At 58.4% G+C, this 9,181-nt stretch overlaps 1 long non-coding RNA gene across 1 annotated transcript; it reads right to left on the bottom strand.

Moving 5' to 3' along the window:
• Positions 1-425: 425 nt before the first annotated feature.
• LOC112606626 lies at positions 426-3,229 on the bottom strand. The gene is made up of 2 exons (XR_003115665.1): positions 3,114-3,229; positions 426-2,614 (listed from the first exon to the last, which is right to left on the bottom strand). It is a non-coding gene; the product is annotated as an uncharacterized LOC112606626 (long non-coding RNA).
• Between the last annotated feature and the right edge of the window lie 5,952 nt (positions 3,230-9,181).

Here is a 9,181-nt window from a genome sequence, read left to right as displayed (position 1 = left end):
GGTGTCCAATCTTTTGGCTTCCCTGGGCCACACTGGAAGAATTGTCTTGGGCCACACATGGAATACACTAATAGCTGATGAGCTTAAAGAAAAAATCGTAAAAAAAATATTGCAATGTTGGCCAGGCACAGTGGCTCACGCCTGTAATCCCAGCACTTTGGGAGGCCGAGGTGGGCGGATCACGAGGTCAGGAGATCGAGACCATCCTGGCTAACACGGTGAAACCCTGTCTCTACTAAAAATACAAAAAATTAGCTGGACGTGGTGGCAGGTACCTGTAGTCCCAGCTACTCAGGAGGCTGAGGCAGGAGAGTGGCGTGAACCCAGGAGGCAGAGCTTGCAGTGAACCCAAACTGGACCTCTGCACTCCGGCCTGGGTGACAGAGACTCGGTCTCAAAAAAAAAAAAAAAAAAAAAACACCTCACAATGTTTAAGAATGTTTAGATTTGCGTTGGGCTGCATTCAAAGCCACTCCATAGGCCGACAGTTGGACAAGCTTGCCCTAGGTCATGGGGTCTTTGTGCTCTGAGAGTGGGCGAGTTTGGGATGGACTCAGCTTTCTCTTGGGTGGCCCTGGATCTGGGTCTGGTGCTGCCCCCTTTCTCTGGAGCAGACAAAGGGAACAAGGAAGTCCTGAACTTGGGCAGGGAAGCCATCCACAGGGCTTCCTAGAGGCCAGGACCACCAGGAGCTCACTGCTGTGCAGGTGCAACTCAGCTTGGTTATTTCCTGCCTGAGGCAGAGAACAGGGAATGCAGGGAGGCCAGGCAGCAGCGGAAGCCTCCAAACGCTGGCGTCAGCAAGCCGGAACCGCCACCTGACCTCACTCCTGTCTGCCCAGCTCACAGTCGCCTGTCCCTGGGAGGTCCTTGGGGGCCTGGACCTGCCTGACCTGTGGCCCCAGATGGAGCTAAGCCCAGGATCACAAGGGGTGGAGCCTGGAATGCATAGGCCAAGTGAGTTGTGCCTGGGCAGCAGGCCTGGGGTCTGAGAGGCCTATTCCTCCATCCACAGCCCCCACTGACATTCTGGAGGGATGGTTGTACCTCTGTGACCAGCCCTCCACACCGTCACACAGGCCAGCAGGGGGCAATACCAGGTGCCATCCGGAGCCCACCCCCATGTCCTCCCGGGGGTCATGAGCTCTGCCCCACATGCCCCAGCCCCCCAGTGGGAAGCAGGCATGGAGCTGGCAGAGCACGCAACGCGCTGTTCCTTTGTGTTTTTGAGGAACACCTGTTCCTTTTGAGGCCACTGCCTAGGTGCCCGTCCCTGGTCTGCTGCTGCTAGCTCTGATGAAGCTAACCGGCCTTCTTCCCCACCAAGAGGGTGTCCCAGCAGCCGCTGTGTTCTGGGGTGGCGAAGGCAGGGAGCCTTCCTCCTCACTGGCTGTTTCATTTTTTATTTTTTGAGACAGAGTCTCTCTTGCCACTCAGACTGGAGTGCAGTGGCACAATCTTGTCTCGCTGCAATCTTCACCTCCCAGGTTCAAGTGATTCTCTTGCCTCAGCCTTCCAAGTAGCTGGGATTACAGGTGCCCACCACCATGCCCAGCTAATTGTTGTATTTTTAGTAGAGACGGGGTTTCGCCACGTTGCCCAGGCTGGTCTTGAACTCCTGATCTCAAGTGATCGATCACCTGCCTCCGCCTCCTGAAGCACTGGGATTACGGGCGTGAGCCACCGTGCCGGGCGTCTCACTGGCTGTTTCAGGTGAACCAAATCCCATGGCCCCAAAAAGTTGCCAGAATGCTTCAGATCACTCAGCAAACCTTTGAGTTGCTGAAAAGTTTACTTTTGAGTTTTAAACTATACTTTGAAAACTATATTGTGAACTGTGCTGACGTGAGGAAAGGCTGGGCTCCCTAAAATCATACAGTTCCACAGCAGGGCGGACCCAAGCCCAGCCAATCCCCAGGCGATGCAGGGCAGAGATCCCACCTGGTATAAGTATGGGCAGAGGGCAGAGCCAGGCTGTATCGAGGGGCAGTGCTGGCGCCCTTCTCGCCCAGAGTTCCTACTCATCCCCAGCACAGAAGTGCTCTGTAGGGCCAGCTGAGGACACCCCGGTTCACTGAGCGTGGCCCACAGTAAGTCACCGTCTGGCAGTAAGTCAGCTCTGCAGGTGTGGACCCCAAGGCCACACACAGCCTTTCCCAGGTGCAGGTCCTGCCAAGCCTCGGTACGCAGTGGTGACAGGCAACCCCGTCAGGACAGGGAGCTTCCAAAGACCAGTTTGAGTCCATGCCAGGCATCCACTAAATCTGCCTCTCCCTCTCCAGCGAGCGGGTGCAGCCCTCAACTCCTGCAGACCTGGGGAGGGGGGACAGGGCCTGTAGGCTCGGACTCGCCCTGGTCCTGATTTTCACAGTGGACTTCAGAAGGCAGGCTCAGCAGACAGGTCGCTGGAGGGTCCATGCGCCGATTCCTGCAGTGGCCCCACTGAAGCGGCAGAAACACGCAGAAGCACCAAATCCGTCACTCTCTTCCAGGAGGAAGTCCCCAGGGGTGGCCCTCAGGAGGATGGTCCTGTTGGTTCAAGATATGACCACAACACCTGTGCCTGCCCAGGGCCACCTTCGGCTTGGCAACAGGAACTCCGCACACCGGTACCCTGGACACACAAGGAAAACAAAGTTCCCTCCAAGAGGGTATCTGGCCCAGCCTCAGCCCCAGTAAGCGGAGGGCAGCAAAGCCCCCGAATGATTCCGCTTCCCCCCACCCGCCGTCCCTGGTGGCCACACAGGCACACCCCGTCCACAGGGCACCCCCTCCCCACAGTGTCCAGCTGCCCTCGCGTCCCCGTGTGGCCGGTCGCCTGCCCGCCAGACCCGGGTCACGGGGCCAGGAGGGTCGCGCTGCCCAGGCACAGATCAGCCGCTGTCACACGCACAGTGGGTCTGGGGCAGCGCAGTGTGCGGTGGGCAGGGGCTGCCCTGCGCCTGGAGGGACTGCCGGGTGGGCGGGCGGAGGGATCGACCCCACCCCCGTCCCCTCCAACTTGGGCGTCCGAGCCCCGCCGCCCCTGCCCAGCCCGATCCCCCGCAGCCCCTGCGGGAGGGCGGCCTCTGAGGGGCGCCCCACCCGCTAACCTGGGATCCCTCGCGCGTCACCTGCGACCCCGGCGCGGGGTCGTCGCCGGCTCTCGGTCCAACTTCAGCTGCGGCCGCGGGCACCCTCGCGCCCCCTGCCCGCCCCGGGCCCAGCCGCCCCACGCCCAGCCCCGTATGCAAATGACATGGTCCCATAGCCAATGGCCGGCCGAGCCGGGCCCGCCCTACCGCAACGCAGCCAGTGGGCGCGAGGGGGATTCGCGACGCCCCGCCCACCGCCGCGCGGCCCTTCGCGGGCGAGGCTGGCGCGTTCTTTTCTGCACGTCGGCCCGGGGAGGGGCGGCACCTGCCGGGCGGGGCCTGCGGGGCGCCAGCTGCGAGGGCGCGGCGGGGCCAGGGCGCGTCCCCCAGCCTGGCGGATGGTACGGCCCGAGGTGGCCCTCCTCCCGCCTCGCGGTGGTACGGCCCGGGCTCGCGGGGCTTCTGGGCTGGGCTTAGGGCACAGCCTGGCGCCGGGTCCTCCGCCCGCGGTTGTGTGTGGGGCGGCAGGGCCGGGTGGGAGCTGCCCCCTCCCAGCGGCGCGGTGGCATGACCCGGCCGCCTCCGTGCCCCGCACCCGCGTCCCGCGGGCCGCCCCCCCGACCCCGCTGGGTGCCCGGCTCACGTATCCCGGGCCGTGACCCGGGAGGGGCCTGCGCGAGCCCGAACACGGCGTCCTCGGGACGCACGCGCCATCCCCCGGGCGACCTGGGGTCCGCATACTATGCCCGGGACCGTCCGGCTGGCGAGGAGGGGGCTCTGGCTCTGCCTGGTTTGCCTGGCGACCCCCACGGGGCGCCCTTGGGGACTCTGGGTCCCTCCTGCGCGCTGTGTCTCCGCGGAAGCCTCTGGAGCCTGGAGCGGGTGCTGCAGGGGGCTCGGGGGTCCTCGAAGCCCCGTGCCGGTCTTTTGCAGGGACGAGGCGAGAGTAGCCTGTCTGTGCCCTGAAAAGGTGTAAAATCGAAGGAGCCTTGACAGTTTGACCTTCGTTAGGACGCGCAGGGCCAGCTTCAGACCTGGAAGTATCGGACTCCGGGGTGAGGCCCCAAAGTGGCAGCCAAGGGAGATTTGGCCGCTGGTCCCCCTTGGCACTGTCACCCTGGTCCTCGGCCCGGGCCGCCCCCCTTCGGCTCCCTGGCCCTAAACTCACCGCCCTGCTCTTTGTCCTCCCCTGGCCCCATGACCTCCCTGCGTTGGCATCCGTGCAGGCCTAGGCCGCAGCCTGCTCGCTTCCCCAACCCCAGCTGAAGGGGTGGCCTGCCCCTCCACACCTGTGGGTGTTTCTCCTTAGGTGGAACGAGACTGGAGAAAAGAAATAAGACACAGAGACAAAGTATAGAGAAAGAAAAGCAGGGGCCCAGGGGACCGGGGCTCAGCTTACAGAGGACCCACGCCGGCACCGGTCTCTGAGTTCCCTTAGTATTTATTGATAATTATTTTTACCATCTTAAGGATAAGGGAGTGGCAGGACAATAGGATCATTGTAGGGAGGAAATCGGCAGTAAGACATATGAACAAAAACCTCTGTGACATTAATAAGTTTAAAGGAAAATGCTGTGCCTTGAGATGCATATGCAAACATCTCCATAAACCTTTTAGCATTATTTCAGCCTATCACATGGGGAGAAACCTTGGACAACACCTAGCTTTCCTAGGCAGAGGTCCCTGCGACCTTTGGCCGTGTACGGGTCCCTGGGTAGTTGAAATTAAGAGAATGGTGATGACTTTTAACCAGCAAGCTGCCTTCAGGCACTTGTTTAACAAAGACACATCCTGCACAGCCCAAAATCCATTAAACCTTGAGTCACCGCAGCACATGTCTCTTGCAAGGACAAGGTTGGGGGTAGGGTCACAGATTAACAGCATCTCAAATACAGAACAAAATGGAGTCTCTTATGTCTACTTCTTTCTATATAGACACAGTAACAGGCTGATCTCTCTTTCTTTTCCCCACACCCAGCCCCGTTGGAGAAGTGCTGGGGCCCCAGGGAGGCTCTGACCCAGCCCATGTCCTCAGGGGCTTGAAGGCTGGGAACATAAATTCAGGTGCAGAGTCTGGGGTGACTGAGACATGATCAGCAAGACATGACCGAGGTCTTTCTGACTCCTTGACCCCTGGCCCCCAATAGAACCCAGTGGCTCCTTGCACCTCTAGCCGCCTGTGGATGGGGAAGGTGCCCAGAAGAGCCTGGAGCCACTCTGTTCTATTGGGGGTCAGCGGTCAGCAAGATCTCGATCGTGTGGGTCATGAAGGAGCCCCCAAGAGTGGGTGGGAGCCCTGAGAAGGCCCGTGTCTTCATGGCAGGGCAGAAGCTCCCAGGGCAGTCAGACTAGGGGACAAGAAGGGGCAAGAGGACAGGGCAGCTCTGTGTTCCTGTCATGCCCTGCTGACATGAACCCACTTCTGCCGCAGTCCTGCCAATTTCACAGGCACCTTTTTTCACCATCTGTAGTGAGTGGGATGGTGCCCCCCGAAAAAGAGAATATATCCACATCCTAATACCCAGGCCCCCCAAATGTGCCCTCACTGGGAGAAAGCGTCTTTGCAGATGTCATTAAGGGAAGCATCTTGAAACGAGATCATCCTGGACTACCTGGGTGGGTCCTAAATCCAATGATCAGTGTGCTTAGAAGAGGGAAAACAGCCTGGGCACAGTGGCTCAAGCCTGTAATCCCAGCACTCTGGGAGGCTGAGGTGGGCAGATCACCTGAGGTCAAGAGTTTGAGACCAGCCTGGCCAACATAGTGAAACCCCATCTCTGCTAAAAATACCAAAAAATTAGCCAGGCGTGGTGGTGTGCGCTTGTAATCTCAGCTATTTGGGAGGCTGAGGCAGGAGAATCGCTGGAACCCGGGAGGCTGGCAGTGAGCTGAGATCACACCACTGCACTCCAGTTTAGGCAACAGAGTAAGACTGTCTCAAACAAACAAACAAAAAACAAAAAAAGAGAGAAGGCTGGGTGCGGTGGCTCACGCCTATAATCCCAGCACTTTGGGAGGCCAAGACAGGTGGATCACCTGAGATCAGGAGTTCAAGACCAGCCTGATCAACATGGAGAAACCCTGTCTCTACTAAAAATACAAAATTAGCCGGGTGTGGCGGCACATGCCTGTAATCCCAGCTACTTGGGAAGCTGAGACAGGAGAATCGCTTGAACCTGGGAGGCGGAGTTCGTGGTGAGCTGAGATTGCGCCATTGCACTCTAGCCTGGGCAACAGAACAAGACTCCATCACAAAAAAAAAAAAAAAAAAGAAAGAAAGGCCGGGCACAGTGGCTCACGCCTGTAATCCCAGCATTTTGGGAGGCCGAGGCGGGTGGATCACGAGGTCAGGAGATCGAGACCATCCTGGCTAACACGGTGAAACCCTGTCTCTACTAAAAATACAAAAAAATTAGCCGGGCATGGTGGCAGGTGCCTGTAGTCCCAGCTACTCAGGATGCTGAGGCGGGAGAATGGTGTGAACCCAGGAGGCGGAGCTTGCAGTGAGCCAAGATGGTGCCACTGCACTCCAGCCTGGGTGACAGAGCGAGACTCTGTCTCTAAAAAAAGAAACAGGCCGGGCGCGGTGGCTCAACCCTGTAATCCCAGCACTTTGCGAGGCCGAGACGCGCGGATCAGGAGGTCAGCAGATCGAGACCATCCTGGCTAACCTGGTGAAACCTCGTCTCTACTAAAAAATACAAAAAACTAGCCGGGCGAGGTGGCGGGCGCCTGTAGTCCCAGCTACTCGGGAGGCTGAGGCAGGAGAATAGTGCAAACCCGGGAGGCGGAGCTTGCAGTGAGCTGAGATCCGGCCGCTGCACTCCAGCCTGGGCGACAGAGCGAGACTCCGCCTCAAAAAAAAAAAAAGAAAAAAGAAAAAAACAGAAAAAAAGAGACACAGACACAGAGGGAGGCCATAGGAAGCTATAGCCAAGGAACGCCTGGAGACGAAGCTGGAAGAGGAAGGACCTCCCCAGATCCTCAACAGGGAGTATGGCCCTTCCGGCCTGGATCTCAGACTTCTGGCTTCCAGACTGAGAGAATGCCTTTCTGTTGTCTAAGGCCCCTGGTTTGTGGCCGTTTGATATGACAGCCCTGGGACACACAGACATCTGCCTTCACTAGATACAAAATGCAGCCCTGCCCATCCCTCCCCCAGCTCTGAGAGGTTTGACTCTTTGTTCTCACCCCACCCACCTCCTCCAGCCACCCCTGCCCCCGCCTCCCCCAGGCATCCACCTGGCTCTGGGGCCCCCTGTTGCGGGGCGGGGTAGGATGGGTCTCGGTAGGGGCGATGATGGAGCTCACTGCCCACCAAGCCCTGTATGTGCACACAGACCTGATGGCGGGGTGGGGGGCAGGGGTGGGAAAGGGCTGGACTGGGCCCTCCAGGAGAAGCTGGCCTGGGCTGGACAGAAGCCAGGGAGCTCCCAGCCCAGCTCCATCCTCCCTGGGCACACCAGGAGCATGCATGCCATGCTTGTGTCTGCAAGGGGCACGGGCAGCACATGGCAGCATTGACTAGCAATCCAGCCAGAGCCTCAGTGTGCGGGTCTGTGTGAGGCTGTGTGGGCAGAATGCACATGTGTGCACACTGACACTAGCAGGTGATGGGGTGGTTGGGGGTGACCTGTCAGTGTGCAGGGGAGGTGCTGTACACGGGAGGTGTCTGCCTGCTGGTGTGTGAGGCATCTATCCATGTACGAGCAGGTAAGAAGTCATTTTGTGTCAGGAGAGTGTGTGTGTGTGTGTGTGTGTGTGTGTGTGTGTGTGTGTGTGTGTGGTGGGAATCAGTAGATTGGAGGTATAGGTATGTGCCCGTGCTCTCAAGAAGCACCACCTATGCACAGTTTGGGCCTAGTTTGGCTCTGGGCAGCTGCCTGGGGATACTTCTCACACCTGAGCCTGAGTGTTATCTGGCATACCTGGGTTGGTTGTGCACTGACCAAGGATTATGCTCTCTGAGGACGTCCTTCGTGTCTCCGTGTGGATGCATGTGTTTATTTATTTATTTATTTTATTTTTTGAGACGGAGTCTCGCTCTGTCGCCCAGGCTGGAATGCAGTGGCCGGATCTCAGCTCACTGCAAGCTCCGCCTCCCGGGTTTACGCCATTCTCCTGCCTCAGCCTCCCGAGTAGCTGGGACTACAGGCGCCCGCCACCTTGCCCGGCTAGTGTTTTGTATTTTTTAGTAGAGACGGGGTTTCACCGGGTTAGCCAGGATGGTCTCGATCTGCTGACCTTGTGATCCGCCCGTCTCGGCCTCCCAAAGTGCTGGGATTACAGGCTTGAGCCACCGCGCCTGGCCGTTTATTTATTTTTGAGACAGAGTCTCGCTCTATCGCCCAGGCTGGAGTGCAGTGGCGTGATCTTGGCTCACTGTAACCCCTGCCTCCCAGGTTCACAGCATTCTCCTGCCTCATCCTCCCAAGTAGCTCGGACTATAGGCACACATAACCATGCCCAGCTAATTTTTGTATTTTTAGTAGAGACGGGGTTTCACCGTGTTAGCCAGGTTGATCTCCAACTCCTGACCTCAGGTGGTCCTCCTGCCTCAGCCTCCCAAAGTGCTGGGATTGTAGGTGTGAGCCATCCTCCTGCCTCAGCCTCCCAAAGTGCTGGGATTGCAGGTGTGAGCCACTGCACCTGGCCCTATTGTTTTTTTTTTTTTTTTTTTTTTTTTTTTTTTTTTTTTTTTTTTTGAGACGGAGTCTCGCTGTGTCGCCCAGGCTGGAGTGCAGTGGCGCGATCTCGGCTCACTGCAAGCTCCGCCTCCCGGGTTCACGCCATTCTCCCGCCTCAGCCTCCGAGTAGCTGGGACTACAGGCGCCCGCCACCACGCCCGGCTAGTTTTTGTATTTTTAGTAGAGACGGGGTTTCACCGCGTTAGCCAGGATGGTCTCGATCTCCTGACCTCGTGATCCACCCGCCTCGGCCTCCCAAAGTGCTGGGATTACAGGCTTGAGCCACCGCGCCCGGCCTGTTTTTTTTTTTTTTGAGACGGAGTCTCGCTCTGTCGCCCAGGCTGGAGTGCAGTGGCCGGATCTCAGCTCACTGCAAGCTCCGCCTTCCGGGTTTACACCATTCTCCTGCCTCAGCCTCCC

The sequence above is a fragment of the Theropithecus gelada genome, chromosome 14 (genome assembly GCF_003255815.1).
Source record: "Theropithecus gelada isolate Dixy chromosome 14, Tgel_1.0, whole genome shotgun sequence".
Taxonomy (NCBI): domain Eukaryota; kingdom Metazoa; phylum Chordata; class Mammalia; order Primates; family Cercopithecidae; genus Theropithecus; species Theropithecus gelada.
Note: the sequence above shows the minus strand (reverse complement) of the source record. Positions and strands in the feature narration are given on the sequence as shown.